Source organism: Phacochoerus africanus, chromosome 13, assembly GCF_016906955.1.
Source record: "Phacochoerus africanus isolate WHEZ1 chromosome 13, ROS_Pafr_v1, whole genome shotgun sequence".
NCBI classification, from domain to species: Eukaryota; Metazoa; Chordata; class Mammalia; order Artiodactyla; family Suidae; genus Phacochoerus; species Phacochoerus africanus.
This window is the reverse complement of record NC_062556.1, coordinates 4,313,736-4,333,979: the sequence shown is the minus strand read 5'-3', so window position 1 is coordinate 4,333,979 and position 20,244 is coordinate 4,313,736. Positions and strand designations below refer to the sequence as shown.

Sequence of the window (20,244 nt, the reverse complement as noted above, 5' to 3'; positions counted from 1 at the left end):
AGCTCACGGCAATGCAGGATCCTTAACCCACTGAGTGAGGCCAGGAATCGAACCCACATCCTCATGGAGCCTAGTCAGGCTCGTTATCTGCTGAGCCACACAGGAACTTGGAGAACTGGCTTTTAACACCCAGTGACACACTCCTTCTCCCTGCCTGGGTGTCCCCTCCTCCCCCGCCCAGAGTGTTTTTCTCTCTGGAAAATGCATATGAGAGCATCTGGGCTTGAAGCACCAGGCACAGAGAAAGGCTGGGGGAGGGATCACTGAAACCAGGAGATTGAGACCCGTCTACACCACACGACAGACAGACCCGCCCCGTCCCAGAACCCCACAGCCTGCCTTTCCCTCTGCACCCAAGGAGCCCCCAACACCCCTCCCTTCAGGGTGTTTGCAGAGAGAAGGCTGACAAGCGTGGGCGGGAGGGCAGGGTCCCCTACTGACACTGCCACCCGGTGACCCGCAGCAACACCTGTCACTACCTGCCCCAGACACTCCGGAAAGCCTTCCCCATCATCCTGGGGATTCAATCCACTTCTTGCCTCAAAAAGTACCTTATAAATCAAATAAAAGCTCACCTTTCTGTTTCAGGAGGCCCAGGGAACTGCACACCCACCACCTGGCAACCATCCACTGTACACGCAGGGGTGGGAACCCCGTGACTGGGCAACCGTGCCCACCTCGCAAGAATTCACGCTGCCCAACTTGCAGGAGCAGAAACACCGCCCAGCCTGGGGCCCCGCAGCACCCGAGCCGCCAGGCCGCCCGAAGGCCAGTGTGCAATTCTGGTCACGTGGGAAAGTACCATCCCGTGTGTTTAAGCCACTGCCCTCGGGTTCTCCGTTACTGAAATAACACGTATTCCCAACGGGTCCAATAACTCACCTGAAGACCCAGAATGCGTGAGGCTCGTTGTCACTCCCTCCTCCTACCTCCCTCCGTAACCGCTGTTCACACATCCAAGACCCACCTCTGAGCACCGGCCAGGCCCGGGCAGTGGGGACGAGGACCCCGCGGGGTGTGAGACAGGCAAGGCCCCGCCCCCAACGGAAGTGAGGTTGCTCCAAACACACAGGACAGTGGGGAAAAAAAAAGGTTAGCAAACTTAATAAAAGCATAAAGGGTAGGAAAGAAAAATACTGAAAATCCATGAGCAGAGACTCATGAGAACTAGCAGGAAATTCAGCAACAAAAACCAGCCTGCATAAAGCAGCACAGAGCATGGGGGAGGGGGAGGGGGGAGGGGGAGGGGGGAGGGCAGGGGATTGGGAGGGGGAGGAAGGGGGGCAAAGCGTCTACGGCCAGCAGGTGAGCAAAACCCGGGCACGGTGGGGCCCTGACTCTACCTGCCCATAGCGCTGGCCTGTAGCCCAGCCCGCAGGGGAATTAGCTCTTAACTTCACAAGAGGGCTCGACAGGGGTTTGGGACAAACACATGACTTCGGAACTCAACGCTGCATATATGACACACTCTTTTGAGACCCTTTGTATTTATTCAAGATGAACTGTCCCTCTTTCCCCCTATTTTTCAACCTTGGACACACCCAGCTACTTGCTCGTCCGACACCTCCCCAGCCCCCCTCCCACATTTCTTTAGACTTACAGTTGTTCAAATACACAGAATCCTGGAGTTCCCGTTGTGGCTCAGCGGGTCAAGGGCCTGACAGTGTCTGTAAGGATGCAGATTCAACCCCTGGCCTTGCTCAGCAGGTTAAGGATCTAGCATTGCTGAAAATTGTGGTGTAGGTTGCAGATGCGGCCTCGGATCTGGTGTGGCTGTGGCTGTGGCTGTGGTGTAGGCCAGCAGCTGCAGCGCAGATTCAACCCCTAGCCTGGGAGCCGTCATATGCCATGGGTGCGGCCCTAAAAGGAACCAACAACGACAATATACAGAATCCTAACTGTACACGCATCCCACACCTGTCCCACCTGGACATCCAAAACCCGGCCAAGACTGGGCGGGTCTCTGATGTCAGACGTGCCCTCACACATGCCCCACGCGGCCCTGGAACCACACAGGACTTCAGAGGTGCTCGCTGCTGGGCACTGCTCCACACCCCGCCCCTGCCAAAGGCCTTCAAGTTTCTACCTGAGACCTCCCCTCCCCACGTCAGGGAGCTGCTGGGAGGCTCCCTGTGACCTGACAGCCTTGCTAACGTGCCCACCTGGAGCCTCCCCTGAGATGCTCTCAGCACAAAAGAGAAAAAACGCAGGTCTGCACAGATGCACGAACCACGCCTTCTGTTTTCTGGACTCAGCAGGTGAGCCGGCGCTGACCCCGCAGGCCTGCCCCAATCCCCAGCACCCCTTCTCCTATGCAAACCCCCATCCCGGGGCCACCCCAACCTCCATCCTCTCACCAGGCTGCCATCCACCGGCCCCGACCACCCAGACCCAGGTACCAGGGACGACTTTGCATCCTGAAATCCCTCACATGAGCCAATCCTCAGCCTGCTCTCCTGCCTCCCCCGTGCCTTTGAGGGAAAACCCTAACAAAGGCCGCTGCCCCCAGGACCCGATGCCCCCTTAACCCCTCTGCCTCCTGACCCCCGTGTGGCCCCCTCCTCGGGGCCTGGGGGGAAGGAGCACCTTGTCAGTGGCAGTTGCCTCTGGCCCCGCTGGCTCCACTGCCCCTCGCATTTTCTATTAAGGCACTTGAAACAGCACAGAGGTCCAAGAAGGTTCCCTAAGAGGCAGCCATCGCTGCACCTCCGCACTCTCTACCCGGGCACCTCGAGGAGCCTGGGGGCCTGCTGGGGGCCTGCAGAGACGCCGTCTCTCCCCCCAGGGTGGACAGTAACCTGCCCAGACATGGGGCCCAGTCCATCAACTCTGTTCCCCACGCCTTGCACAGCCCACACCCCAGCGTGAGCCCTCCACGGTGTCTGCTGAACCCAGGCCCCCCTCACACACCCGTTATTTCCACCCACCCCTCCCCGGGGCGCCTGGCTGGGGGGGCAGGATTTCAGCTCTAATTAACCCAAGCCTTCACTTCTCAGTATCAGGACGGCATGGCATGACGCCCTCGCACCTGCCTGGGTACAGAAGACAAGAGACAGGGGACGTGCTGCCAGCTGGACCATCTCAGAAGGACTGCATTTCACGGCAAGCACACCCCCCTTTAAAGCTCTGATCACCCAGCAGTGACTTTCACGGCTTTGCCATCAGCGTGAGGCACCCTAGCAGGTGTATTCTCTTCCCAGACATCCTTTCTCTAACACATCCAGGTCGGAATAAATCGAAGCGCAAGAAGAGCTAAAGGAGAAAATGCTCGCTCTTGACAATGCTTTGCAATTACAGAAACGGACCTGTAATGAGCAAAGCCCATCAGCCCCCGACACATGGCCTCCGGGGCCTCGCCTCCCTTCCCAGGCCTGTGCCCATCTTTCCTCAAAGCTGCCCTGCGTGCTGAGAAACAGTCAGGCTCCGCTAATCCAATGTTCAAGAACCATCAGAGGTAACGTGAGGTATCAGCGTGAAGCCGGCCTCTTGCCCAACTTTTCTGGGAAACGTCTCGTATGGGCATGCCCTGGATCTCACGACTGCGAACTCAGTTCCAGAGGCCCCCCCCGCCACCCGGGAAGCTGGAAGCGGGACCCCATGTCCCCAGCAGCCTGTTCCTCGGAGCCCCCGAGACGAGGATGCTCGCCACAAAGTCACAGCAGCAGAAATGAGCACCAGGCAGGGGACGGGAACCGGCAAAGACCAGAGACCCAGGGAACGCCGGCGGCTCTGCCCAGGGTCCCCGACCTCATCCAACTGTGAGGAGACCTGCACCCCGCGCCGGGGTCGGACGGGCCTCACGCGGTGGCCCTTCAGCCTCTCCAACTTCCCTCCTCTTTACCTGCAGCCCCTGTCAACGCTCGCAGGCGGGACCCCGACTAAGGACCCAACGAAGTGGGGCCCAAGGCCACAGGAGGAAGACGGGGTGCTCACAAACCCGAGGGGAGATGGATGTCACCTAACCGCATCCCAGGGCCGTCCTCTGATCAGCGGCCGACGACTTCGCCGGCAGTGACCTGGACCATGTCCCAGGAGAGGGAAATGCCGCGACAGGCACACCAGGGCCAAGCGACAGAAGCAAAGACGCCTCCAGATGGAACGGAGCTGGCTCCTCACGGCCAGGCCGCCCCGACGCCTGAACAAGGAGAATGAGGCATGGAAGGCGGGTACCCGCAGTCGACGGCTAGTGGGGGGAACCCCGCCCTTCCTGGTGGGGACAGAATGCCCCCCTACCCCCTGCATCGAACAGCAGGAGGCAGACCCGACAGGGAGAGGCGAGAGCTCAAGCACTTGGACCCGGTCAAGGCGCGTCTAGGATGGAGGCCTGAGCTGTGGCAGGGGAAGCCCGCGATGCTAAACATGCTGGAAGACGCCACGGGGCTGAGGACCCTCCCCGCAGGCCAGGAGGTACCCCCACATCACGCACACGCCCATCCTGGATGCCAAGCTGGAAACCAGACACAAACCCAGCGTATCTGCGCTGGGCCCGATGAGAGGGGAGAGCAGCTGACCGCATCGGAGCGGTCAGACGAGCAGGTGCGGGTGGGGGTTAGTGTCCTGGAGGCCCCATGAGATACCCATGGGAAAGTCAGGGCCTGGCGGCCACAGAACTTTCTAAAAGCCCTGTGCTTGGGGAAGGCTTGGATATGCCCTCCAGGGTGAAAGATGCTGCATCCTGCTTCGCGCGCCACAGAGCAGGAAGCACAGGGCTTGTTAGGCTGGGTCCTGGGAGCACCTCCCTCAGAATACTGCTCTGGCTCACAGGTGGGGTGACAGGGCAGCCCCAGCCTGGAGTGGTGTCTGGAACAAGAAAGGGCTGCAGAGGGCCAGCTGGGCCGCAGGCACCCTGGCTGCGGAGGCCACGTGACCCAGAGACCCTGGATGGTTAGAGGTCTCCGCAGTGGGAAAAGACACAGTACAGAGCCCTGAGTATAGCAAGAACCCGAAAGAAGAAAAGCTGAAAAGCAGAAAGTGGCTCAAACAGAGCAGATCTGAGTCCAGAAAACAGGGCAGACAATGTCAAAGACAGAGCAAGAGCGGACAGTGGACTCAGACTTATGTATCGCCTCTTCTCTTTTTTAAAATTATTTATTTGTTCGCTTTATTTTCTTTTTCTTTCTAGGGCTGCTCCCACGGCACATGGAGATTCCCAAGCTAGGGGTCTAATCGGAGCTGTAGCCGCCGGCCTACACCACAGCCACAGCCACATGGGATCCGAGCCACGTCTGCGACCCACACCACAGCTCACGGCAATGCTGGATCCTTAACCCACTGAGCAAGGCCAGGGATCGAACCCGCAACCTCATGGTTCCTAGTCGGATTTGTTAACCACTGCGCCACGACGGGAACTCTGGCTTTTATTCACTTTTAACTTTTTTTCTAAGTGAATGTTCCAGGGCTTATGATACATGCTTAACATACCACAGTCTGCCTTTTCCTCAACCACTGAAATCCCCTGGCAGGGAGGATTTTACCTTGTATCTGGTGCAAAGTCTAGATGCCGGATTTTTCCTAGCGTTCCTGCTCCACCCTGCAGTCAGTCCTTTCTGGCTTGTGTCCCAAAGGTGGTCCCTCTCCACACTTGCCTTCCAGCAGAGGACAGCAGCTGCTTTTGTTTCTCAGTCTAGCTTCATGGTAGGAATAGGGAAATTCCTTGCTTCTGTGGGTCCAGCCTAAATCTCAGGAAGGACCTGTGACCTGCATCTCTGAGTGGACCTATCAGCATCACGCTCTCTTCTGTTAGAGGCTAAACAAGCATTTCCTGCCCCTCATGCTGCAGAAGAAGAATTCTGCTTCGCATCCGTGAGAGACGGTGGGCCTAAGAGATTGTTCTGCTTTTGCTAATATGCTCTGCCCTGGAAGCAGGGGATCTTTGCTGGCGACAGGGGCAGGAAAAAGGGCTTTCCCAGCCCTTTTCCAGAAGCAGCAGCTATCTGCCTAGGGCCTGGGGACTAGAGGATCTGCTGCCCTCCCAGCAACGTCTGTGTCATAAGAGAGAAGGGTCTGGGGAAGCAGATGCCACACGGTGCCTGTCCCCAGGGGCAGCCAATTTCCTCCTGCATAGCTGCACCCCAAGGGGGGCTTTGTCTACTCCCCTCTGCTCTTTCTCAGGAGCGCACGGTGGGGCCTGGAGAAGAGAACCTGGGGGTGAGTGTGGACCACCCCCATCTCGGGGCTCTGGGCTGAGCTAAGCAGCTGTGTTCATTCATGTTCAACCCTCGAGCATCCATTTCACCCACTTCCACCGTGGCCACTTGACGCACAGCGAAGAGCTCAGGTGTTTGGTCTCTCTGCAGGAGGGCTGTGATTCCCGAGAATTCAAGGAAAGCTATTACTCCGTAGAGCATCCAGCTTTTTTTTTTTTTTTTTTTTTTTTGTTGTCTTTTTAGGGCTGCACCCGAGGCACACGGAGGTTCTCAGGCTAGGGGTTGACTCAGAGCTGTAGCTGCCGGCTTACACCACAGCCACAGCAATGCCAGATCCTTAACCCACTACGTGAGGCCAGGGATCAAATCCGCATCCTCACGGGTACCAGCTGGGTTTGGTAATTGCCGAGCCACAATGGCAACTCCAGCTTCTCTTTCTTTTTGTCTTTTTTTTTTTTTTTTTTTTTTGTCTTTCTAGGGCCTCACCCGCAGCATATGAAGGTTCCCAGGCTAGGGGTCTAATCAAAGCTACAGCTGCCAGCCTACACCACAGCCACAGCAACAGATCCGAGCTGCATCTGGGACCTACACCACAGCTCACAGCATCGCCGGATCCTTAACCCACTGAGCAAGGCCAGAATCGAACCCACAGCCTCATGGTTCCCAGTCGGATTGGTTTCCACTGCGCCACGACGGGAACTCCCAGCTTGTCTTCATAATGGAAGAGGACATGTCCTCTTGCAACGTGTCACGTTCTAATTAGGAGACAAACCCTCTGGCACCACAGTAATAAAAAGATGAACGGATCGGCTTCTTTCATTAAGACTTTAAAGAGCTAACGACATTCGCAAAGGAGAAAAGCAAGTCGGCTGACAATTCTTTTATTTCATTCCATATTATTATTATTACTTTTTTTGTCTTTTTAGGGCTGCACCCACAGCACATGCAAGTCCCCAGGCCAGGGATCAAATCGGAGCTGCAGCTGCCAACCTCCACCCCAGCCACAGCAACGCGGGATCTGAGCCGCGTCTGCGACCTACACCACAGCTCACGGCAACGCGGGATCCGTAACCCACTGATCGAGGCCAGGGATCGAACCCACAACCTCATGGTTCCTAATCGGATTTGTTAACCACTGAGCCACGACAGGAACTCCTGAGCTGACATTCTTAATGACGGGGCACTGGAGTGTCCTCTAAGCATTTGTGTGCACAGACCCCAAAGTGAGGCAACGACTTTGGAAAGAGAAGAATACAACGACTGAATCAGTGTACATAAGAGCTTTCGTGCACAGAATTCACTGCAACGGCACAATAAATTAAACAGAAACCCGTGGCTGTCATCAGTATGTGGTTTATGGTGATTACAGAAAGGGCTGACGGAACGCAGTCAATGCAAGCTGCATTAAGTCCTCATCACATATTCTAAAATTCTACCACTGACGGCCCTGGCTGAGTGTACAAAACTGACACAGCCGTGACGGATTTGTCTCCGCTCTGCAGCCGTGAAGACTTGCCGAGTCTGGAGAGCACGCACGGCTCTCGGGACCTGCCAGTGTTCATGATGCTTCTGTTCTGCTCGCGACGCGCTGGTGACGGCCGCAGGCCTGGCCGTGACCAGGCAGCAGGTGGCAGGGCAAAGCACACAGCACATCCTCTGACACACGCAGCAAACGACACGTGTGCCTGCTGCGTGTGTTTGGGTCTTTAATCCCACTGACTTGTAGGTTCTGTCCTCAGAACACAAGCAGTCCCAGCAGAAGCAGCCCGGCCCCGAGCCCACCCAGAGCCGTCCCTTGCACGGTGCCCTGCCACTCTGGAGGGCAGGGCGAGCCTGCTCCGCCCTGGCTCCACAGCACCCTGCTTGCCTGCTGACACCCCCAGCAGGTGTCACCACTGAGGTCACATGCCCACAGCCCGAGGAAGGGCCTGGGCATCCTCAACGCGCAACCTGGTCTGTGACCCTCTAGGGCAATGCAGCCTCCCTTTTCTTCTTTTTTGTTTTTTTTTAGGGCCACACCCGTGGCACAAGGAGGTTCCCAGGCCAGGGGTCGAATCAGAGGTGCAGCTGCCGGCCTACACCACAGCTCATGGCAACGCCGAATCCTTAACCCACTGAGTGAGGCCAGGGATCAAACCCGCGTCCTCATGGTTACTAGTCAGACTCACTCCTGCTGAGCCATGACGGGAACTCCGGCCTCACTCTTTCAGCTAAGCGTCAGTAAAAGTCAGGGTGAAGTGGGGGGGCCGAACGGGGGGGTGGGTGGGGGGGGAGCCCACCTGTGAGGTAAGCACAGTGCTTCCCTGGGAAAATGTTTTAGACGTTGCTCCCGAGGACCCGGTCTTAAATGCAGACTGTTTAAAAGAAGGAGACAAGTGAACTGATTTACAAACACAAACGGACCCACGGACTTGGAAAACAAGCGTATGGTGCCACCGGGGAAGGGTGGCTGGGAGGGATGAAGCAGGCCCTCGAGAAGAACACACACTCAGTACCCCCGCAGATAACTGACAGGACCTACTGCGGAGCCCAGGGACCGCTACTCGGGATGCTGTACTAACCCACATGGGAAAAGAATCTGAAAAAGAAGGGAGCGAGCTATATCTACATCTGTATCACTTTGCTCTACCCCTGAAGCTAACACGACACTGTAAATCAACTACCCTCCATGAGAAAATAAAAATTAAATTTGAAAACCAAGTATTTTCAAAAAAGAATGTGGTCTGTCTGCTTCAGCAGGATGAGAGGCAGAAAGGCACAGAGAAACACTGTCTAGGAACCAGAGGTCCCGGGGTCCCAGCTCGGTTCTGCCACGAATACCAAGTGACCCCATGCAAGTTGCTTTTTTAAATTTCTTCTTTTTGTTTTGTTTTATTTTTTTACGATTTTTTTTCCATCATAGCTGGTTTACAGTGTTCTGTCAATTTTCTACTGGACAGCAAGGTGCCCCAGTCACCCATACATGTATACATTCTTTTTTCTCACATGATCACGCTCTGTCATAGGTGACCAGACATAGTTCCCAGTGCTACACAGCAGGATCTCATTGCTTATCCATCGCAAAGGCAACAGTCTTCATCTATTAATCCCAAACTCCCAGTCCACCCACCCCCTCCTCCTCCCCATCCCCCTTGGCAACCACAAGTCTGTTTTGCAAGTCCATGATTTTCTTTTCTGTGGAAAAGTTCATTTGTGCCATCTCTTAGATGCCAGATAGAAGTGATATCATATGGTATTTGTCTTTCTCTTTCTGACTGACTTCACTCAGCATAAGAGCCTCTAGTTCCACCCATGTTGCTGCAAATGGCATTAGTTTGTTCTTTTTTATGGCTGCGTAGTATTCCATTGTATAGATATACCACTTCTTCCTAATCCAATCATCTGTCAATGGACATTTGGGTTGTTTCCATGTCTTGGCTATTGTGAATAGTGCTGCCATGAACATGCGGGTGCACGTGTCTTTTTCAAGAGAAGTTTGTCTGGAGAGAGGCCCAAGAGTGGGATTGCTGGGTCATGTGGTAGTTCTGTGTACAGTTTTCTAAGGTACCTCCATACTGTTCTCTACAGTGGCTGCACCAGTTTACATTCCCACCAACAGTGCAGGAGGGTTCCCTTTTCTCCACACCCTCTCCACATCTGTTGCCAAAGGAAGCAAGAATATAGAATGGGAAAAAGACAGTCTTTTCAGCAAATATTACTGGGAAACCTGGACAGCTGCATGCAAATCAATGAAACTAGAACACGCCCTCACACCATGCACAAAAATAAACTCACAATGGCTGAAAGACTTAAATATAAGACAAGACACCATCAAACTCCTGGAAGAGAACAGAGGCAAAACATTCTCTGACATCAACCTTACAAATGTTTTCTCAGGTCAGTCTCCCAAAGGAACACAAATAAAAGCAAAAATAAACCAATGGGACCTAATCAAACTGACAAGCTTTTGCACAGCAAAGGAAACCAAGAAGAAAACAAAAAGACAACTTACAGAATGGGACAAAATAGTTTCAAATGGTGCAACTGACAAGGGCTTAATCTCTAAGATATACAAACAACTTATACAACTCAACAGCAAAAAAAGCCAACAACCCAACTGAAAAATGGGCAAAAGATCTGAATAGACACTTCTCCAAAGAAGATACATAGATGGCCAACAAGCACATGAAAAAATGCTCAACATCCCTGATTATTAGAGAAATGCAAATCAAAACTACCATGAGGAGTTCCCGTCGTGGCGCAGTGGTTAACGAATCTGACTAGGAACCATGAGGTTGTGGGTTCAATCCCTGGCCTTGCTCAGTGGGTTAATGATCCAGCGTTGCCGTGAGCTGTGGTGTAGGCTGGCAGCTGCAGCTCCCATTAGACCCCTAGCCTGGGAACCTCCATATGCTGCAGGTATGGCCCTAAAAAAGACAAAGACAAAAAAAAAAAAAACAGAATCCAGTGTGACGGGCACTCACTTAGGTATTTCTCACAACTGCAAAGACTTCATGGGAGCGGGGTCCCGCTGCACTGCTGACCCTGCAGCGCCAGGCCTGGCACGTGGAGGCTGGAGGTGACTCAATAAACACCAGGGGGTGGAGGAATGCAGTTCGCCTCCAAGGCCTGCAAGCAGCATTCCTCACTTCAAACAAAATCTAGCCTTTGCTCGACAACCTCCACAACTTATATATTCAGGATTCCGGGGGGGGGAGAGCAGATTTATGTCTGTGAAGTAACAGGGATTTCTCGTATCAGAAACCTCTGTCAAGTACCTATTTTTGGAGGACACTCAGTTAAGGTGGTCATGGGTGTTTCGAAGGCTACAAAACGGCACCTGGACACGCAAGGTGTCCACTGACACCTGTGCTCACACCTGACGTCACCCTGTTGTTCTGCTGGGAAGAAACCCCAAAGCCAGGGCAGGTGAGGAAGACCGCCTACCACGCATGGGATGAGGAGAAGCAAGCGGTGCGAAGCAGCCACTGAGTGAGAAACAACCCGGGACCCCTGCCGGCACCGTCCTCTCCTGGAATCACGGGGCGGGTGCCAAAAGCTTCTGTTCTAGAACCTTCCACCAGTCCGTTCTGGGCATCTATGGGTAACCTGATTTTAAAGCTGTGTTAGGTCCTTCTTCTGTTTGGATTTGTTAAAATGTACATTGAAGAAATAAAGTTATTTGTGAAGGAAGACCAAGTGCACTACTGACACAGGAAACAGCGTGGATGATTATGCCGAGCAAAAGCCAGACAGAGAGGAGGCCGAGCCGTCTGACTCCACCCAGTGCCTGTGCTACCGTGATGCAGAAAACACAGGTTTGGTCTTCGTCACCTCTCACGGCACAGCCTAACCCTAACCCTAACCCTCCTAAAGGCGTGTTTGCCACCAACCAGCCAAGCCCCTGCACCCCACCTGAGTCCGTCAATGCAGCGGTTGGGGGGAACCGCCCCAGCCACGAGAAGGCCGGCGCATTCCTCCCCAGCCCCAGAGGACGGGACGCTGAGTCCATCACCCCCGGCCGAGGCTCTCAAGAATCGCGTCTCCGGGAAACCCCAAGAGGACAGGGTTCGAGAGCTTCCAGGCTGGGGAACGGGACGCACCCACGTGCCAGGAGGGTGGGGCACCGCAGACTCGGGCGGACAGAACCTGCTGCGGCTGGGGGCCTGCCAGACTCGCCCTGTGTGTGTCTTCAGCCAGCTGCTCATCGTACCCTGGAAGGTCCTTTGTGACAACCTGGTCGTCCATCGAGTGCGTGAACTGGCTTTCGGAGCTCCGTGCCCAACGCCCCCCGGCCCAGCTCAGGTAGGGGTGCTGGGAAGCCCCGGCCAGTGGGGGAGACGCACAGGAGGGGCGTGGGCCGGGCGGGGGGATCCGGTGGCGGGGAACCCCTCCCCTGGGCGGGGGTTGAACTGCAAGCCACCCGGCCAGGGCCACCAAACTGCTTCCTTGGTGTGGAAAGCTTTCCTTTCTGATGACCTCCTGGAAACGCAAACCCACCTCGGGTAGCAGAGCGCAGACCGGTGGCTGCCTGGAGGTGGCAGAGAGATGGGAGAGGGACCAAGGCCAGAGGAGCCTTCTGTGGTGATAGCGTGCGTGTCACCATCGCGTGTGGTGACAGTTTCAAGGCCCTGTGTGCACATCAGAGCTCGTCGTCCTGTACATTTTGAACATGCAGAGCTTCCTGCTGGTCCATTACGCCTGAAAACAGCTGTTTCTAACGGACCCACGGAGACGGGTGAGAGACAGGAGCAGAACACAAAGCGGGAGAGGCCTGACAACTGATGGAGCATTTAGCTTCTAACCTGACGGTCAGGCAGAAATAGCTCTTGGGAGCCCCGGACACAGGACAGAGACCACGACAGGAAACGCAGAGAGGAGATGAATTCGACAGGTGGGTACTCACTGAAGGCCAGGGTCACTGGCCGATGAACAAGCAAAGAGAGAGGCTAACTCAGTTCCCAGGAGAAGTCGGCCTCCTACACAGCCTCTCCTCCGAGGAAGGAGATGGCCCTTCTGAGAGGGCCCAGCCGCTGTACAAGCCACCCGGGGAAGGGGACAAGGGCGAGCAGAGTCCGAGGTCCTGAGCTCAACGCCCCCCCCAAGCCCCCATCCTCAGTTACAGCCCGGAAGCAGCGACGCCCGTCTGCTCACGTCCAGGGGCGGCGGTGAGACTGTCCCTCTCCCAGCCCACCAAGAGGGCGAAGGGATCGCCGGCAGCAGGTGTTCCTACGAGGGCATCTACACTCACCTGACATGTGAAAAAGCAAACTCGAGGAGTTCCCGAGTAGCCCCGCGGGTCACGGGGCCAGCATGATCACAGCGGCGGCTCTAGTTACTGCTGCGGAGCGGCTTCCGTCCCTGGCCCGGACTCACTCTACGCACAGCCCCCTCTGACCGGGCAGGAAGAGGAAGAAGCTGTCCATCGGCACCACAGTCGGGCTGTGTTCACACACGGTGATGAGCAGGCAACGCTCAGAGGCTGCCTGCCCCGTGCTGTCATTGTGCACAGTCCACACCCAGTATCTATTTACATAAAGCAATTTATGTCAATTTATTTATTTGTTCGTTTACTTTTGGCTGTATCTGTAACATGTGGAAGTTCCCAGGCTAGGGATCAAACAAACTCGCACCACAGCAGCAGTGACAACACCAGGTTCTAACGCCACTGAGCCACCAGGGAACTCCACCGCTCTTTTAAATAAAACTAAAACTGTTGCCTTCATATTTAATAAGTCCTATTAACACTTTACATATGCAACATTAAACTGAGTGAAGGGAGTTCCCGTTGCGGCTCAGAGGTGATGAACCTGACTAGCATCCATGAGGGTGCAAGTTCGATCCCTGGCCTCGCTCGGGGGGTTAAGGATCTGGCGTTGCTGCGGCTATGGTGTAGGCCAGCAGCTGTAGGTCCGATTCAGCCCCTGGCCTGGGAACTTCCATGTGCTGTGGGTGCAGTTTAAAAAAAAAAAAAAAAGAAATATGTAGAGAGAAGGCCGCATTATTTCCATGACATGAAACACGTGATAAGCCCTCAGAAGCTGACACCACTAGGTGCTTTAACGCTTGCTAGGGAGACAGGACAGGTCTTTCTGACAAACACTCATCTCAAGGAATTTTCAGGTATTCAGACTCTATCTGTTATAACCTACAGTCTAAAGTTTAATTCTCAAAAGAGTCGAGCTTTGGTTTCTAATTATTTTCTTGACCGTAAATCAAAGGGCTTCTCAAAGACCAGTCAGCCTCTCCTCTTTCGGTTAGGAAAGATGGCTCACTCATGTGTCTCTCCCTAACCCTCTGGCACCACTTATGTGAGAATGGCACTGACCAGACAAATTCACAAAGAAAACCTAAGTACACGGAAGATAAATTTAAGCTCCCAGAGGAGAAGGTTTGCCAGGGAGTCAAGAAAACACTATCGGCAAACCCCAGAATGTCAACGCAAACCACGTGACCTGATCGCTTGGTTGGGCAGAACAGCCTAAGGCTGACAATTCTTAGGAATGACCTCATGCAACACGGTCACAACAGCAGGTAAGCTGAAGACCCTTCCAACTCTTCTCCGGCCTGCACGCCCCCAACCTTGAGCCTCTGTGTTTCTAGAAACAAACAGCATCCTCGAGGCAGTGTTTTTGGCAACTAGAAGCTGTGCTCGAGAAAGAAAGGTAAAATAAAAGGAATAGTCATTGCAGTTCCCAAAGGCTTGCACTAAAAGCGCGAAGAGAAACCCGAAGTAAAACCTCCAAGATTTGCAACCTACGCCCTTGGTCTCAAAACCTCCAGTCTGACGCCAGCTCCCTTCTTCAGAACACAGCCCCGCAAGGGAATCGTGAGCACCCCCAAAAGGATCAGGCGGGTTTCTCGGGACCTTTACAGGAAACCAGCCAAAGAAACATCCCCATACAGCTCCAAGGGCGGCAAACAGGTCAAAGAAGATAAATAGGAACATTTTACACACGTGAGCATTTTATACCCTCAGGCCGCTGACAACTTTGTAGGGTGGCACCGCCCCCACTTAACAGACAAAGAAATCAAGGCTCAAAAAATAACTTCTCCCAAGTGACACGAGGAGTGAGTGTGAGAACTTAAAACCAGCCCTGTCGGACTCCAAAGGCTTCCGCTGCCAGGAGCTGATCACCGGACGGCCCACAGTCTCCTGGGCGCTCTGGGGACTTTCGATGTTTCAGCAGCTTATCACAACTGTTCTCCTTTTAGAGACGAAGGAAATGAGGGTCAAGGATTTAAGTGGATTTTGCTCAAAAGCTTAAAGCTGGTATGTGTCCAGCATTTGAACCCAAGATCTTCCATGACTTCTAGCCTTTCGCTGTCCCTACGACCCGACTAGCCACACCAAGGGCACGGCACCAAGAGACGGGGCCAGTGACACGCACTAAAACGCACGTAATTATTAAATCACTTGTTTAAATTGCTAAGTATTCTACGTTGGCTAAAAAGAGAGAGAGAGAGAGATTTCACTGCAAGAGACTAAGAAACGATTCCTGGGCAACCACCCAGAGACCCGGTCCTGTAAGCACAGCCCAGGCAACGGGGAGTCGGACTCGAGACTTCGTCTGCTCCGCAGGGCCAGCCGCCTTCAAAATAAGCAAGTATTTGGAAATTACATAGCAGGAATCATTAGGAATAATATGGGCCTTATATAATGATACAAAACAGGTCAATATATTCCAAGACATGACAGCAAGCATACAAGACAGCTGCTCGTTAACGCCTCCAAGCTCAATGAGATATGTAACCAATTTAACAAATAATGTGGTTTGACCCCAAAGAATTTTTTTTTCCTGCTTTTTTAGGGCTGCACCCACGGCATATGGAGGTTCCCAGGCTAGGGGTCAAATCGGAGCTGCAGCTGCCAGCCTGCACCACAGCCGCAGCAACGCGGGATCTGAGCTACATCTGCGACTACACCACAGCTCACGGCTACGCCGGATCCTTAACCCACTGAGTGAGGCCAGGGATCGAACCTGCGTCCTCATGGATACGAGTCAGATTCGTTTCCACTGAGCCACAGCAGGAACTCCAGCCCCACAGAATTTCAGAGGACATCTTAACATTGTCTCAGAGCCTTTTTCTTTAAAAACCAAAAGCTATTTAATGAAGTTCAAACCCAGGCACAGCTTTCCAGTTCTACTAACAGAAAGAAGAAAAGTTAAAATAAGACTCTCCCAAAAAATTATGCTGGCTTTTAACTTTAAAGAAAACAGTCACTTAAAACCGCAAGTGATATATACATGTTTCCTTGCTTTTACGACTTTTAGATCAAAACCACAGAAACCAAAATGGAGGAGAAATGGTGCACTGGCGTAGGTGTCCACCCACAGCTCCTCCCGGCCTCTGTCCTGTACCGCAGAGGCTCACGGGCTTCCTTTCTCAGGCCCCTTGCTTTGGGAATTCGGCATCTGCTTTCACTTCTTTTTTTTTTTAGCTTGTATAATGATTTTTATTTTTGTTCCGTTAAAGCTGCTTCACAGTGTTCCATCAATTTTCTAATGGACAACAAGGTGACCCAGTCACACATACATGTATACATGCTTTTTTCTCACGTGATCATGCTCTGTTGCAAGTGACCAGACAGAGTTCCCAGTGCTACAGAGAAGCACCTCATGGCTAATCCATTACAAAGGCATCTATTAACCCCAAGCTCCCCATCCATCCCACTCCCTCCCCCTCAGCAACCACAAGTCTATTCCGCAAGTCCATGATTTTCTTTTCTGTGGGAAGGTCCATTTGTGCCATCTCTTAGATGCCAGATAGAAGTGATATCATATGGTATTTGTCTTTCTCTTTCTGACTGACTTCACTCAGCATAAGAGCCTCTAGTTCCACCCATGTTGCTGCAAATGGCATTAGTTTGTTCTTTTTTATGGCTGCGTAGTATTCCATTGTATAGATATACCACTTCTTCCTAATCCAATCATCTGTCAATGGACCTTTGGGTTGTTTCCATGTCTTGGCTATTGTGAATGGTGCTGCAGTGAACATGCAGGTACATGTGTCTTTTTCAAGGGAAGTTTTGTCTGGAGAGATGCCCAAGAGTGGGATGGCTGGCTCATATGGTAGTTCTATGTATAGTTTTCTAAGGTACCTCCATACTGTTCTCCACAGTGGTTGTGCCAGCTTACTTTCCCACCAACAGGGCAGGAGGGTTCCCTTTTCTCCACACCCTCTCCAGCATTTGTTCTTTGCGGCCTTATTAATGATGGCTGTTCTGAGTGGTGTGAGGTGGTATCTCGTGGCAGTTTTCATTTGCATTTCTCTAATAATCTGGGATGTTGAGCACTGTTTCATGTGCTTGTCAGCCATCCGCATAGCTTCTTTGGAGAAATGTCTATTCAGGTCTTTGGCCCATTTTTCAGTTGGGCTGTTGGCTTTTTTGCTGCTGCTTTCGCTTCTTTCCACGTGCCTTTCGTTTCTTCTCCTTGCCTTCCTGCACTGCCAAGGACAGTGCTGCCCAGGGATGTCGAGCAGCAGGTCCTGCCTCGCCCCCAACATCAACCAAAAGCACCCGGTCTTTCACCAGCATCTGCAACACCAGCTGTAGGTTTGTCACAGATGCCTCGCATCAGCTTGAGGAAGCTCCTTTCTACTTCATCTTCCCTAAGAGGTTCCTTCTAGTCTTATTTTCCTGAGTTTTTCTCTTGCCTGGAGGACAAATATTGTTACATGCTTTGTCTACATCTATTGAGATCATCACAGGGAATTTAAAAAAAAAAATGTAAATTCTGGAGTTCCCGTCGTGGCACAGTGGTTAACGAATCCGACTAGGAACCATGAGGTTGCGGGTTCGGTCCCTGCCCTTGCTCAGTGGGTTAAGGATCCGGCGTTGCCGTGAGCTGTGGTGTAGGTTGCAGACGTGGCTCGGATTCTGCATTGCTGTGGCTCTGGCGTAGGCTGGTGGCTACAGCTCCGATTCAACCCCTAGCCTGGGAACCTCCATATGCCGCGGGAGCGGCCCAAGAAATAGCAACAACAACAACAACAGCAACAACAAAAAAGACAAAAGACAAAAAAAAATGTAAATTCTGCTGTTTAGTTTGTTGATAGTGTGGATTATATTTATGGACTTTCAAACGATGAACCAATGCAGTATTTCTGGAATAAATGGCCCTCTGGCATGAGACGGTATCCTTTTTACATAAGCTGTACTCAATTTGCTGCTTTTTTGTTGAGAACCGTCTTGGTCTGTTTTAGTATCGGAGTGATACTGACCTCGTAACATGATGTTCCCACCATCTACCTGCTGAAGAGTTTCTATGGAGTTGGTATCATTTCTTCCTTAATAGATGGGTAGAATTTGCCCATGAAACCATGTGGTCTTTTAGCTATCTTTTTGGGGTGATTTTTAACTACAATTTCAATCTCTTTAATAAAGAGCTACACAAACGATCCCGTTCTTCCTGAGTGAGCTTTTAGCAGCTTGTATCTTGGATGGAAGCTGATGCACGTCCATTTACCTAACTTATCCAATGCGTTAGGTGGCTCACAATAGTCCTCTATCTCCCTTTCAATATCTGAAGGACTATATCAGCCTCTCTTTTCTGTTATTGGAAATTTCTGCCTTCTCTCCTCTTTTTTTTCCCCTGATTAGTACGACTATAGGTTTACCAATTTTACTGATTCATCAAAGAAATAGCTTTTGAATACACTGATTTTTTTTCCCCTTTTTTGTTTTTTATCTCATTGATTTCTGCTTTTTGCAATCTTCTTTCTCTGCTTGTTTTGGGTTTGATGTGCTCTTTGCCGCATAATTTCCTAAAGTGAAAGTTTACATTATTGTTTCAAAGCCTCTGTTTCCTAATGTAAGCCTTTGACGCTGTAAATTCCCCTCCAACTACAGCTTCAGGAATAGCCCATAAATTCTGATATGTCATATTTTCTTTTTTTTTTAAGATGGTGATTTTTAAATTATTTTTATTTTTTCCATTATAGCTGGTTTACAGTGTTCTGTCCATTTTCTACTGACAGCAAAGTGACCCAGTCACACACACACATGTATATATACTCACTTTTTTCTCACATGATCCTGCTCCATCACAAGTGACTAGATATAGTTCCCAGCGCCATACAGCAGGCTCTCACTGCTTATCCATTCCAAAGGCAGGAGCCTGCATCCATTAACCCCAAATTCCCATCCATCCCACTCCCTCCCCCTTGGCAACCACAAGTCTGTTCTCCAAGTCCATGAGCTTCTTTTCTGTGGAAAGGTTCATTTGTGCTGTATATTAGATCCCAGATATAAGTGAAATCACATGGTATTTGCCTTTCTCTTTCTGGCTTATTTCACTTAGAATGAGAGTCTCTGGTGGCATCCATGTTGCTGCAAATGGCTTTAGTTTGTTCTTTTTTATGGCTGAGTAGTATTCCACTGTGTACATGTACCACACCTCCTTAGTCCATTCATCTGTCTGATGGACATTTAGGTTGCTTCCATGTCTTGGCTATTGTGAATAGTGCTGCAGTGAGCATGCAGGTGCATGTCTCTTTTTCAAGGAAAGTTTTGTCTGGGGATATGCCCAAGAGTGGGACTGCTGGGTCATGTGGTAGTTCTGTGTATAGTTTTCTAAGGGACCTCCATGCTGTTCTCCAGAGTGGTTGTACCAATGTACATTCCCACCAACAGTGCAGGAGGGCTCCCTTTTCTCCACACCCCCTCCAGCATTTGTTATTTGTGAACTTATTAATGACAGCCATTCTGACTGGTGTGAGGTGATAACTCATGACATGCATTTTCATTTTCATTCAATTCTAACTATTTTCTCATTTCCCTTGGGACTTCCTTTTGGACCCATGGGAGTTTTAGAATGTGATATTTAATTTCACAATATTGGGAAATTTTCCAGATATCTGATACAGTTTCCAGCTTAGTCCCACTGCGGTCTAAGAATACAGACACATTCCTGAAAAATTACTTGTAAAGTGAAAGCACGGAAATCAAATTTCCCAATAGTGAGTTCCTCTAAGGATAATGACCTTGACCAAGGTCAAGGGGAGGCAGGATTAGGCATCCAGCCTTCCAGCATCCTCTCAAGGATATGATCAGCAGTACATTCTCTCTCAATACACCCCAAAACCAAAGGACCTGTTATTCTCTCCCCCGCCCCCCAAAGGATGGGACAGTCCCCCCGACACCAGGTGATGCTCGCCACCCCGGAAAACAGGTGAGACAGACGGCAGCGTCTTGCACAGAAGGGCGGTGACGTTCAGAGGAGGCCCTGCCTTCCTGGTCTGTCTTCCGGGTTATTCTCAACGCACTCCTCAAGGAGAGAGCCACACAGATCGTTTAAACCCGTAAATAATTCAAAACCTCATTTGAGCCACTGCTGGAACCCCCACTTCAGTCCCCAGTGCGTTATTGTAACACCCGAGTAGGTTCAAGTTTTGTCATCTTGGCTTCTCAGACCCACGTGTTATTAACAAGATCCAGAAAATAAAAAGTGGTGAAACCCCAGGAAATAAAAAGGAAAGGGGCAGAGGACGGAGGGAAGAAAATGAGACCTCCGCTTAATGAGTCAGAAACTGCCTACTTGATTTGTTGTTGGCATAAAAATTAACAGGCGATGGCTACATTACATTAGTTTTTCAAATTCTTACTGCTGACTAG

The 20,244-nt window shown here is 51.6% G+C and overlaps 1 protein-coding gene across 4 annotated transcripts in view; it reads right to left on the bottom strand.

The window, feature by feature from the left end:
• The window catches only part of WASF3 (WASP family member 3), a 103,176-nt gene that overhangs the window by 44,019 nt on the left and 38,913 nt on the right, over positions 1-20,244 (bottom strand). The gene's annotated exons all lie outside the window — the stretch shown is intronic.